Genomic DNA, 13,926 nt, shown 5'->3' with positions numbered 1-13,926 from the left:
ACGATATGCTTGCGATATTACACGGTGTCCTACAATGTCCTTGCGATATTACACGGTGTCCTATTGTGTCCCACGGTGTCCCACTGTGTCCAACGGTGTCCCACGGTGTCCCAATGTGTCCCACGGTGTCCCAATGTGTCCCACGGTGTTCCAATGTGTCCCACGGTGTCCCACTGTGCCCAACGGTGTCCCACTGTGCCCAACGGTGTCCCACTGTGCCCAACGGTGTCCCACGGTGTCCCAATGTGCCCCACGGTGTCCCAATGTGTCCCACGGTGTCCCATTGTGTCCCACGGTGTCCTATTGTGTCCAACGGTGTCCCACGGTGTCCAACATTGTCCAACGGTGTCCAACGGTGTCCAACGGTGTCCAACGGTGTCCAACGGTGTCCAACGGTGTCCAACGGTGTCCAACGGTGTCCAACGGTGTCCAACGGTGTCCAACGGTGTCCAACGGTGTCCAACGGTGTCCAACGGTGTCCAACGTTGTCCAACGGTGTCCAACGACGTCCAACGACGTCCAACGGTGTCCAACGTTGTCCAACGGTGTCCAACGACGTCCAACGACGTCCAACGACGTCCAATGACGTCCAACGGTGTCCAACAACGTCCCACGGTGTCCAACGATGTCCCACGGTGCAGTCCAGTCTAGATCATCCAAAATTCTCTTAGAGGCTTTTGGTGATCCAAACTGGACTGTTGCGTAGTTCTTGGCTTGATATCGTTTTCCAAAGATTAATCGACTGATTAATTTTTGGAAAAGGATGCCAATTACCAGGTCTCACCACGAGGAGGTGACTACGCACGAGACCCGCCCATGGGTTATATAACACTACACATCGATCTCGACATTTAACCAGTTGGCAGAATGTCGAGTTTTGACTCTACTTAACCATGGGCCTGCGTATGGAAATAGTTGTTTCGTAGCCTAACTGCGAAACACATATCTCCAACGCAGCGCTTACATGAATCTTTACAAACGTAGAACAAAGCCTACGTAACGCAACATCCATCTCCCACACAACGATTACATCGATCAGTACAAATATCATACAATAATTCGCATCCCTACTGGCATCATTCGGTATCAAACACACATTTATCTAACTTGGAATGAAAGGAAGAAAATGTAGCTACTGACTAAACTAGTTATCCTTCTATTTTTGCGACACTGTAAGATATTGAAGATACTGAAGAGTTATAAACTCTAACGTGATCTCAATAAGTATCCCTTAAAAATGGGTAAACAAGAAAATGCCCGATGAATCAGATGATAAAGGAAAAAATCGCGGCGCGCCCGAAACGAACGAGATCGCGATCTCTCGAAAGAACTAACAAACCTACACGACGTACCCCCGTACACGAGATAACCCCGAGGTTCAGCGGAAAGCCCAAGAATTGACCGTAACTCGATTCCTGTTTCGCCGTTCGAAACTAACACGAGTCGCGGTCGATGGCGCCGACCGATGATGCTAGTGATCCACGGGTAATTCAGACGTGGATCCAGCACATAGGCCAGCAACTTAACACACTCCAACTGAACATGTGGAACCCGGGGATGGACCGCTGAACAGGATTACGAAGGCAAGAGGCCTCAACTGAACAGTGGGGTCCACTCACGGGGAGGGACCGCTGAACAGGATTACGAAGGCATTGACCTCAACTGAACAGTGGGGACCACTCCCGCGGGCCCGAACAGAATTACGGAGGACGTGAAATTGCAGGTCCCTGACCGAGTACCAAAGTACCAATCGGACAGGACTGCAGATCAACGACCGAATCCCCAACAGATTCGCTAGCATCACCGGCGCGACGACAACTCCCGCGATCCGATGCGAACGTCGAGCAGTCGTCGAGCAGTCACCAAGACAGAGGTGTCCTTGGGGCGACTTACGAATCCAAAGAGTTGTCCAGTGCACGTTGACCCGCACGTACGCGGAATACGCGCGAGCGAGTACGTCACGCTACAGTTTGAAAGAACTGAGTGATCGCGAACCGATAAATCGCGAGTACAATAAGTACTGTGTGGTAAGCGAGTGAAGGGAGATGAGATTTTTCTTTTTTTCGTTCTAAGGTGGATAAATGTCGTTGTACAGAATGAGCTCACAATGCACTTAACATAGGTATCTACCTTACGATTAATTAAGACTAAACTAAAACGTACGAATCCCACGGTGTCCCACGATGTCCCACGGTGTCCAACGGCGTCCAACGGTGTCCAACGTTGTCCAACGTTGTCCAACGTTGTCCAACGTTGTCCAACGTTGTCCAACGGTGTCCAACGGTGTCCAGCGGTGTCCAGCGGTGTCCAACGGTGTCCAACGGTGTCCAGCGGTGTCCAACGGTGTCCAACGCTGTCCAACGATGTCCCACGTTGCAGTCCAGTGTAGATCATCCAAAATTCTTTTCGCGACATTTGGTGACCCACACTGGACCGACGATGTCCCACGTTGCAGTCCAGTGTAGATTATCCAAAATTCTTTTCGCGGCATTTGGTGAACCACACTGGACCGACGATGTCCCACGTTGCAGTCCAGTGTAGATCATCCAAAATTCTTTTCGCGGCATTTGGTGACCCACACTGGACCGACGATGTCCCACGTTGCAGTCCAGTGTAGATCATCCAAAATTCTTTTCGCGGCATTTGGTAACCCACACTGGACCGACGATGTCCCACGTTGCAGTCCAGTGTAGATCATCCAAAATTCTTTTCGCGGCATTTGGTGACCCACACTGGACCGACGACGTCCCACGTTGCAGACCAGTGTAGATCATCCAAAATTCTTTTCGCGGCATTTGGTGACCCACACTGGACCGACGACGTCCCACGTTGCAGTCCAGTATAGATCATCCAAAATTCTTTTCGCGGCATTTGGTGACCCACACTGGACCGACGATGTCCCACGTTGCAGTCCAGTGTAGATCATCCAAAATTCTTTTCGCGGCATTTGGTGACCCACACTGGACCGACGACGTCCCACGTTGCAGACCAGTGTAGATCATCCAAAATTCTTTTCGCGGCATTTGGTAACCCACACTGGACCGACGATGTCCCACGTTGCAGTCCAGTGTAGATCATCCAAAATTCTTTTCGCGGCATTTGGTGACCCACACTGGACCGACGACGTCCCACGTTGCAGACCAGTGTAGATCATCCAAAATTCTTTTCGCGGCATTTGGTGACCCACACTGGACCGACGACGTCCCACGTTGCAGTCCAGTGTAGATCATCCAAAATTCTTTTCGCGGCATTTGGTGACCCACACTGGACCGACGATGTCCCACGTTGCAGTCCAGTGTAGATCATCCAAAATTCTTTTCGCGGCATTTGGTAACCCACACTGGACCGACGATGTCCCACGTTGCAGTCCAGTGTAGATCATCCAAAATTCTTTTCGCGGCATTTGGTGACCCACACTGGACCGACGATGTCCCACGTTGCAGTCCAGTGTAGATCATCCAAAATTCTTTTCGCGGCATTTGGTGACCCACACTGGACCGACGATGTCCCACGTTGCAGTCCAGTGTAGATCATCCAAAATTCTTTTCGCGGCATTTGGTGACCCACACTGGACCGACGATGTCCCACGTTGCAGTCCAGTGTAGATCATCCAAAATTCTTTTCGCGGCATTTGGTGACCCACACTGGACCGACGACGTCCCACGTTGCAGACCAGTGTAGATCATCCAAAATTCTTTTCGCGGCATTTGGTAACCCACACTGGACCGACGATGTCCCACGTTGCAGTCCAGTGTAGATCATCCAAAATTCTTTTCGCGGCATTTGGTGACCCACACTGGACCGACGACGTCCCACGTTGCAGACCAGTGTAGATCATCCAAAATTCTTTTCGCGGCATTTGGTGACCCACACTGGACCGACGACGTCCCACGTTGCAGACCAGTGTAGATCATCCAAAATTCTTTTCGCGGCATTTGGTGACCCACACTGGACCGACGACGTCCCACGTTGCAGACCAGTGTAGATCATCCAAAATTCTTTTCGCGGCATTTGGTAACCCACACTGGACCGACGATGTCCCACGTTGCAGTCCAGTGTAGATCATCCAAAATTCTTTTCGCGGCATTTGGTGACCCACACTGGACCGACGACGTCCAACGGCGTCCAACGGCGTCCAACGGCGTCCCACGGCGTCCCACGGCGTCCAACGGCGTCCAACGGCGTCCCACGTTGCAGTCCAGTTTAGATTATCCAAAATTCTCTTCGTGGCTTTTCGTAATCCAAACTGGACTGTATTAGCGTGGTTCTTAGCTTGGTATTGAATTATTGTGCAATGTTTGTACTTATGGATGTTGTGGTTTTCCAAAAGTTAATCAACTGATTAATCTGCGAAAACGATTACATCTATCAGCACAAACATTGTACAATAATTCGGTACCGTACTGGCAACATTCTGTATCAAAGATACATTTGTCTAACTTGGAACGAAAGAATGAAAATGAAAATATTGACACTGCATATACAATTTAGAGTCTTGCAGAAGAGACATACGACTCGTACTAAACTTATGAAAATATCGAAAAGTTATATACTCCAACGTTACCGCAATATGCTTCTTTTAAAAATGGGGAAACGGGAAGAAGCCTGAACAATCAGACAATGGAAGAAAAATCATTTCGGTATCTAGCATACATATTTAATATGCTATGAAATGTTCATGTATGTAATTGAAATCTACTTTCTGCTAGTTGATAAATTTGAAACAAACTCATTTACTTGATGTGGTATATGAAAGAAACAGGTATCTTTAAAACGAGAACATTTTATACATGAAAATAAACTACTAATAATGTTTAATTATAGATCAAATTACTATTGATTAAATTTTAGCAAGTATAGAGAATCATTTGTATCTTTTTAATCGAAACTAGGGTTACGTTGAAAACAAGAATTTTAAGTAATTGAATTTAATCTGAATTAAAAATTCAATATGAAATTCGAATATTCATAAAATTCTATATTACTGTTAAAAGATTGAAAATATCGCGGTCGAAAAAATGTTAAAAGTCATGGTTCTAAGAACGAACAATCACCAGCGCTGATTCCAATTGCAATGAATTAAATTTTAAAAAATATTTTAAGCCTTCATAGCAACATTAAGATATTTCATTATAATACTTTGTTGTGCATGAAATCGCTCACAGTTTCATATATGTAAATCTATATATAATATACATTCGTAATAAAGTTTTGTATTTTATCAGTTATGGTAACGTTAACGCTGACCAAGAAACATTTCTTATAGCAGTATTTTCAGTAATAAACGTGGTAATAGGGGGCGCTGAAAAGGAAACAAAGCAGTAGCCAGAAGGGCTACTAAAATTCAATCGTATTCCACTCTATATAAACCCGATCAACACGCCGAGAGTGGAACTGAATATTCTTGTTTCGCAACACTAATTTACTACTAATATTTATGAAGCAGAAAATTTTCAAAATCAAACCGCGATGAGTGCTTCGTTATATCTGCAATATCAATAATCTACCATTAAAAAAAAAAAATTAAGCCTGAAAATTCCCGATATTTGATACGCAACACGAATAAGTATAAATCTACGCACTCGTATTTTAGCAATGCGCAACACTAATAGCGAGAGATCGAAGTGCAACCATTTAAGAGGTTGCTGATGAACGATCACACTTGCACAGCTCTTGCAGCTGAACGTGTGATCGAGGAACAGTGTCCGACAATTGCAGTCGGGGGTTAGGGCAGTTTGTGAACGCAACACTACTTAACAAAACGCGATCATTTATTATCGCAACGCTAAAAGGAAAAATAAGCAGAACTCGCGATGGAACAATATCGCAACGCTAACTCTTATAATGAATTTAATAAAAATTATTATTTACTATATAAAAAAGCTACTTTAAATATTCTGGTATTGCTACTTGCAATACTATAAAATTAATTAAAAATTAACATATTTATAATCTAATTTTAAACAATAGAAAACAAGATGAATTCTGATACGTATAGTTCTATAAGAAATTATAAAAATTCATAATAAAAATGGCAAAAGACAATCGCGATATCGTAATTCGCAACTCTAAAGCAAACGCGATTATCATTTTATCGCAACTCTAATTCAAACCGTAATCATTTTCTCGTCACACTAATAAAAAACCGCGATGTCATCTCGCAACTCTAATACAACCCGTAATTAATTTATCGCGACACTAATAAGAAAAATCGCGAGTGGGGGGCTGACATATCGCAGTGCAACCATTTAGGAGGTTGCCGACGAACGATCACACATGTACAGTTCTTGTAGCTGTACGTGTGATCCAGGAACAGTGTCCGACAAATGCAGTCGGAGGGTTTGGGCATTTTGTAAACGCAACTCTACTTAACAAAACGCGATCATTCATTATCGCAACGCTAATTTTTACAGTGAATTCAATGAAAATTACTATTTACTATATGAAAAAGCTACTTCAAATATTCTGGTATTGCTACTTGCAATACTAATAAATTAATTGAAAACTAACATTTTTATAATGTAATTTCAAACAATAGAAAACAAGATAAATTCTGATACGTATAGTTCTATAAGAAATTATAAAAATTCATAATAAAAATTGCAAAAGACAATCGCGATATCGTAATTCGCAACTCTAAAGCAAACGCGATTATCATTTTATCGCAACTCCAATTCAAACCGTAATTATTTTCTCGCCACACTAATGAAAAGCCGCGATGTTATTTCGCAACTCTAATACAACCCGTGATTAATTTGTCGCAACACTAATAAGAAAAATCGCGATTTGCCCAATGGGACGATGGACCGATATATACATCGGCCAAAAAAGCAAACTACTACTACTACTACTAATACTACTACTACTACTAAAAATACTAAAAGCGAGCATAGTGACAAAGTAGTAACAATAATGACTTCCCATGCTCTGGATGACCCAGAGGATGGGCAGCCATTAGTAGTTGCCCTCTTGAGTGGCAGTTTGCCGGGCCTCTTCGGCTTATAGCCTCTTCTTTCTTCGGGCGCAATGCCCGCTGAAACTTAAATCTAAGCTCGAGACTTCTAAATCGCAAACAAAAAAAAAAAAAAAAACTTACCAAGGTAAAATAAAAATATAAACCGCGGAAGCTGATTGAAGTGCACATGGACTGACCAACGATCACAGAGGTGATCGTTGCCCACTCGCATGTGCGTGCTCGAGCGATAAACGTTCGTTTCGAACCCACTCGCGACCGCGACCGCGAAATTCGAAAAATCGATAGGCAAGACCAGAGACGAGAGCATGCTCTACTCGTGCCGGTTTCACCCCCGATTTTTCAAATAAATTTCCAGAAACAGGTTGGTCACACGAAAACGCGCCTACCCGACCAGAGACTGTGCCAACCTGCCCGGCCCTACCTACTTATAATTAACAGACACACCAGAAAGTATACTACCTATCCTACCTAGCGCTATATTTAAAAAATAGCAAGACAGGCACACCAACACACTCTCTCCACGGTTCTCACACAAACGCTCGGGCGCAAAGGTCCTACACTAGAGAGGACGTCCCGGGACGCCTCCGACACCCGAGCTTAACACACACCATGCACACTCTAAGGTACGTACCGTTTTCCTGAAATCGACTGACGAAGGCTAGTGACCATTGCGTAAAACGTGATAAAACACGTCTGAGGAAATGATATCGTTAAAATAAATGTAAGTAAACTTGGAATTATAATTGTAATTTACGGCAATATTTAAAGCGTGGTTACACTTAATCGCGTGGGCGATATTATCATAAATTGTGATTGTATCGAGACGTAAATTGAATCGATATATATCTCAATATTTTTAATATTTGAAGTTTTAACGAATAAGAGGAAGCGACGCAATTCCACGGTCTAACAACACACACACATAACGTGGAAAATACGTCGTGCACGGTACACTAACACATCGTCAGTCGCTGACAAATTATTACATTACTTAATTCTAAATCATCGTGCCCAATGTCTTTCTCCCATTCAAGTAGCACCTGGGCACGTGAATGAGATCCTGACAATGGGCACGGAAAGGGTTAAACCTGAAAATCCTGATCTAAAAGAAATGATTAGTTTGTGTAATTTTTATTTAACGGGCTAACGTTCTTTGATTTTATATTTTACTACTTCGTTTCTGATTAAATCTACTTTATTAATTTAATAGTAACTAAGTAACTCTACTTTATTAATTTAATAAATCAGAACAAAACTTTAATATTGCAAAAAATGTAGCGTTAATTGAAAAAGACTAAGACTCGATCAAATGGAATAATTGACTCTAAATATATTACTAAAAAAGAAATATTCTCAGGCGATCTCTTTATCAAAGCACATACTCGAAAGTGCAGAAGCAGTGTTCAAAATTATTGCTTTGATTCAAAAATCTGCCTGTCACGAAGTGTCTTCTTGCACGTAAAATTTTACACATTCTTGTACGGGAAAAAATGAATTTTGACTCATATTTTAAATTTTAACCGAAATGAAATAAACGAACGTGACTTGATATTGTCACGATTAATTCATTGCTTAAAATCAAGTATGTTTATGTTAAACAGGTATATTCGTGTACATATTTGCCATTTGCAAATATTTATACGGAATGTTAACATGCATATTTATAAATAACACGAATATATTCTCAAGTGTATGTATTTAAATTAATTATTATAATCGCGATGTGCAAGAAGACCTATCCTAAACTAATAAATTTGAAAAAATGAGTGTTACTACTCACGGGTATAAAAAATACCCGCGGTCACTATGCTCGCAAAAAATTCTACGTAATACAACCGGTCACCCGTGCCGATTCGGACCTTTCATCCTACGACATGATTGAGTGACCGGAGGAACAAAAATGCATGCGACTCACCGTTCGATGCGGAGAAACAGAGGACGTTACCCTGGATGCTGCGGTATCCCAGCGAATATCATCAGGGAGACTAACATCAGGCAGGAACCGTGTAAAGTCCAGTGGTGGAAATGGCGGTTGTTTAAGGGCGGTTGGGGGGGCGGGGGTGAGGAAGAGGCGAAACTTTGTTTCGACAATTTTCTTCTTTTTCTTATCGAACGTTTATTTAGAAAATACTGCTATTTTTTTACGCTTAAAAATTATTATTAAGAAATTGGAACAAGTTTGAAAAATATTATTTAGTTGAAAATTGTGAGATATTTTTCGATAGCAAACAAATGCTCATGAATAGCGTGAATGCAATGCAATCGCTTGCAAGAATTATATTGTTCGTAATTAGAATATATACTGTGAATTTTCGTTATTAGAATACGAAATATCCATTCCAATAATACAGTCGCCTGTTTTAAATAATGGAAAATATTTGCAAGAATTCAAAAGTTCGCCACTAAATATATTTGAAGAATACTGTGCAAACGCGCGCGAAACCTTGTTTCGAGGTATTTGAATCTACCTGTTACTAATTTGCAAGTTTATGACGTTATAACTCAATTTGAAACAATAAGATAATTCGTTAAAAATTGGTTTGAAATAAGAGAATGATTTCATACATCGGGATCTTTCAGAAGAATCAATGGACTCACGCGACGCACTCCTGTGCACAAAATAACCGCAAGATTCAGTGGAAAAAAAGAATAGATTTTTATATTTCGTTCCAAGTCAGATAAGTATCATTGTACAGAATGGGCTCAGAATGGATTCGACATAGCCAAGACATATCCCACGGTGTCCCACGGTGTCCCACGGTGTCCCACGGTGTCCCACGGCGTCCAACATTGCAGTCCAGTGTAGATCATCCAAAATTCTTTTCGCGGCATTTGGTGACCCACACTGGACCGACGATGTCCCACGTTGCAGTCCAGTGTAGATCATCCAAAATTCTTTTCGCGGCATTTGGTAACCCACACTGGACCGACGATGTCCCACGTTGCAGTCCAGTGTAGATCATCCAAAATTCTTTTCGCGGCATTTGGTGACCCACACTGGACCGACGACGTCCCACGTTGCAGACCAGTGTAGATCATCCAAAATTCTTTTCGCGGCATTTGGTGACCCACACTGGACCGACGACGTCCCACGTTGCAGTCCAGTATAGATCATCCAAAATTCTTTTCGCGGCATTTGGTGACCCACACTGGACCGACGATGTCCCACGTTGCAGTCCAGTGTAGATCATCCAAAATTCTTTTCGCGGCATTTGGTGACCCACACTGGACCGACGACGTCCCACGTTGCAGACCAGTGTAGATCATCCAAAATTCTTTTCGCGGCATTTGGTAACCCACACTGGACCGACGATGTCCCACGTTGCAGTCCAGTGTAGATCATCCAAAATTCTTTTCGCGGCATTTGGTGACCCACACTGGACCGACGACGTCCAACGGCGTCCAACGGCGTCCAACGGCGTCCCACGGCGTCCCACGGCGTCCAACGGCGTCCAACGGCGTCCCACGTTGCAGTCCAGTTTAGATTATCCAAAATTCTCTTCGTGGCTTTTCGTAATCCAAACTGGACTGTATTAGCGTGGTTCTTAGCTTGGTATTGAATTATTGTGCAATGTTTGTACTTATGGATGTTGTGGTTTTCCAAAAGTTAATCAACTGATTAATCTGCGAAAACGATTACATCTATCAGCACAAACATTGTACAATAATTCGGTACCGTACTGGCAACATTCTGTATCAAAGATACATTTGTCTAACTTGGAACGAAAGAATGAAAATGAAAATATTGACACTGCATATACAATTTAGAGTCTTGCAGAAGAGACATACGACTCGTACTAAACTTATGAAAATATCGAAAAGTTATATACTCCAACGTTACCGCAATATGCTTCTTTTAAAAATGGGGAAACGGGAAGAAGCCTGAACAATCAGACAATGGAAGAAAAATCATTTCGGTATCTAGCATACATATTTAATATGCTATGAAATGTTCATGTATGTAATTGAAATCTACTTTCTGCTAGTTGATAAATTTGAAACAAACTCATTTACTTGATGTGGTATATGAAAGAAACAGGTATCTTTAAAACGAGAACATTTTATACATGAAAATAAACTACTAATAATGTTTAATTATAGATCAAATTACTATTGATTAAATTTTAGCAAGTATAGAGAATCATTTGTATCTTTTTAATCGAAACTAGGGTTACGTTGAAAACAAGAATTTTAAGTAATTGAATTTAATCTGAATTAAAAATTCAATATGAAATTCGAATATTCATAAAATTCTATATTACTGTTAAAAGATTGAAAATATCGCGGTCGAAAAAATGTTAAAAGTCATGGTTCTAAGAACGAACAATCACCAGCGCTGATTCCAATTGCAATGAATTAAATTTTAAAAAATATTTTAAGCCTTCATAGCAACATTAAGATATTTCATTATAATACTTTGTTGTGCATGAAATCGCTCACAGTTTCATATATGTAAATCTATATATAATATACATTCGTAATAAAGTTTTGTATTTTATCAGTTATGGTAACGTTAACGCTGACCAAGAAACATTTCTTATAGCAGTATTTTCAGTAATAAACGTGGTAATAGGGGGCGCTGAAAAGGAAACAAAGCAGTAGCCAGAAGGGCTACTAAAATTCAATCGTATTCCACTCTATATAAACCCGATCAACACGCCGAGAGTGGAACTGAATATTCTTGTTTCGCAACACTAATTTACTACTAATATTTATGAAGCAGAAAATTTTCAAAATCAAACCGCGATGAGTGCTTCGTTATATCTGCAATATCAATAATCTACCATTAAAAAAAAAAAATTAAGCCTGAAAATTCCCGATATTTGATACGCAACACGAATAAGTATAAATCTACGCACTCGTATTTTAGCAATGCGCAACACTAATAGCGAGAGATCGAAGTGCAACCATTTAAGAGGTTGCTGATGAACGATCACACTTGCACAGCTCTTGCAGCTGAACGTGTGATCGAGGAACAGTGTCCGACAATTGCAGTCGGGGGTTAGGGCAGTTTGTGAACGCAACACTACTTAACAAAACGCGATCATTTATTATCGCAACGCTAAAAGGAAAAATAAGCAGAACTCGCGATGGAACAATATCGCAACGCTAACTCTTATAATGAATTTAATAAAAATTATTATTTACTATATAAAAAAGCTACTTTAAATATTCTGGTATTGCTACTTGCAATACTATAAAATTAATTAAAAATTAACATATTTATAATCTAATTTTAAACAATAGAAAACAAGATGAATTCTGATACGTATAGTTCTATAAGAAATTATAAAAATTCATAATAAAAATGGCAAAAGACAATCGCGATATCGTAATTCGCAACTCTAAAGCAAACGCGATTATCATTTTATCGCAACTCTAATTCAAACCGTAATCATTTTCTCGTCACACTAATAAAAAACCGCGATGTCATCTCGCAACTCTAATACAACCCGTAATTAATTTATCGCGACACTAATAAGAAAAATCGCGAGTGGGGGGCTGACATATCGCAGTGCAACCATTTAGGAGGTTGCCGACGAACGATCACACATGTACAGTTCTTGTAGCTGTACGTGTGATCCAGGAACAGTGTCCGACAAATGCAGTCGGAGGGTTTGGGCATTTTGTAAACGCAACTCTACTTAACAAAACGCGATCATTCATTATCGCAACGCTAATTTTTACAGTGAATTCAATGAAAATTACTATTTACTATATGAAAAAGCTACTTCAAATATTCTGGTATTGCTACTTGCAATACTAATAAATTAATTGAAAACTAACATTTTTATAATGTAATTTCAAACAATAGAAAACAAGATAAATTCTGATACGTATAGTTCTATAAGAAATTATAAAAATTCATAATAAAAATTGCAAAAGACAATCGCGATATCGTAATTCGCAACTCTAAAGCAAACGCGATTATCATTTTATCGCAACTCCAATTCAAACCGTAATTATTTTCTCGCCACACTAATGAAAAGCCGCGATGTTATTTCGCAACTCTAATACAACCCGTGATTAATTTGTCGCAACACTAATAAGAAAAATCGCGATTTGCCCAATGGGACGATGGACCGATATATACATCGGCCAAAAAAGCAAACTACTACTACTACTACTAATACTACTACTACTACTAAAAATACTAAAAGCGAGCATAGTGACAAAGTAGTAACAATAATGACTTCCCATGCTCTGGATGACCCAGAGGATGGGCAGCCATTAGTAGTTGCCCTCTTGAGTGGCAGTTTGCCGGGCCTCTTCGGCTTATAGCCTCTTCTTTCTTCGGGCGCAATGCCCGCTGAAACTTAAATCTAAGCTCGAGACTTCTAAATCGCAAACAAAAAAAAAAAAAAAAACTTACCAAGGTAAAATAAAAATATAAACCGCGGAAGCTGATTGAAGTGCACATGGACTGACCAACGATCACAGAGGTGATCGTTGCCCACTCGCATGTGCGTGCTCGAGCGATAAACGTTCGTTTCGAACCCACTCGCGACCGCGACCGCGAAATTCGAAAAATCGATAGGCAAGACCAGAGACGAGAGCATGCTCTACTCGTGCCGGTTTCACCCCCGATTTTTCAAATAAATTTCCAGAAACAGGTTGGTCACACGAAAACGCGCCTACCCGACCAGAGACTGTGCCAACCTGCCCGGCCCTACCTACTTATAATTAACAGACACACCAGAAAGTATACTACCTATCCTACCTAGCGCTATATTTAAAAAATAGCAAGACAGGCACACCAACACACTCTCTCCACGGTTCTCACACAAACGCTCGGGCGCAAAGGTCCTACACTAGAGAGGACGTCCCGGGACGCCTCCGACACCCGAGCTTAACACACACCATGCACACTCTAAGGTACGTACCGTTTTCCTGAAATCGACTGACGAAGGCTAGTGACCATTGCGTAAAACGTGATAAAACACGTCTGA

This window comes from Bombus huntii, chromosome 15 (genome assembly GCF_024542735.1).
Source record: "Bombus huntii isolate Logan2020A chromosome 15, iyBomHunt1.1, whole genome shotgun sequence".
NCBI classification, from domain to species: Eukaryota; Metazoa; Arthropoda; class Insecta; order Hymenoptera; family Apidae; genus Bombus; species Bombus huntii.
This window is presented reverse-complemented; position numbering follows the sequence as displayed.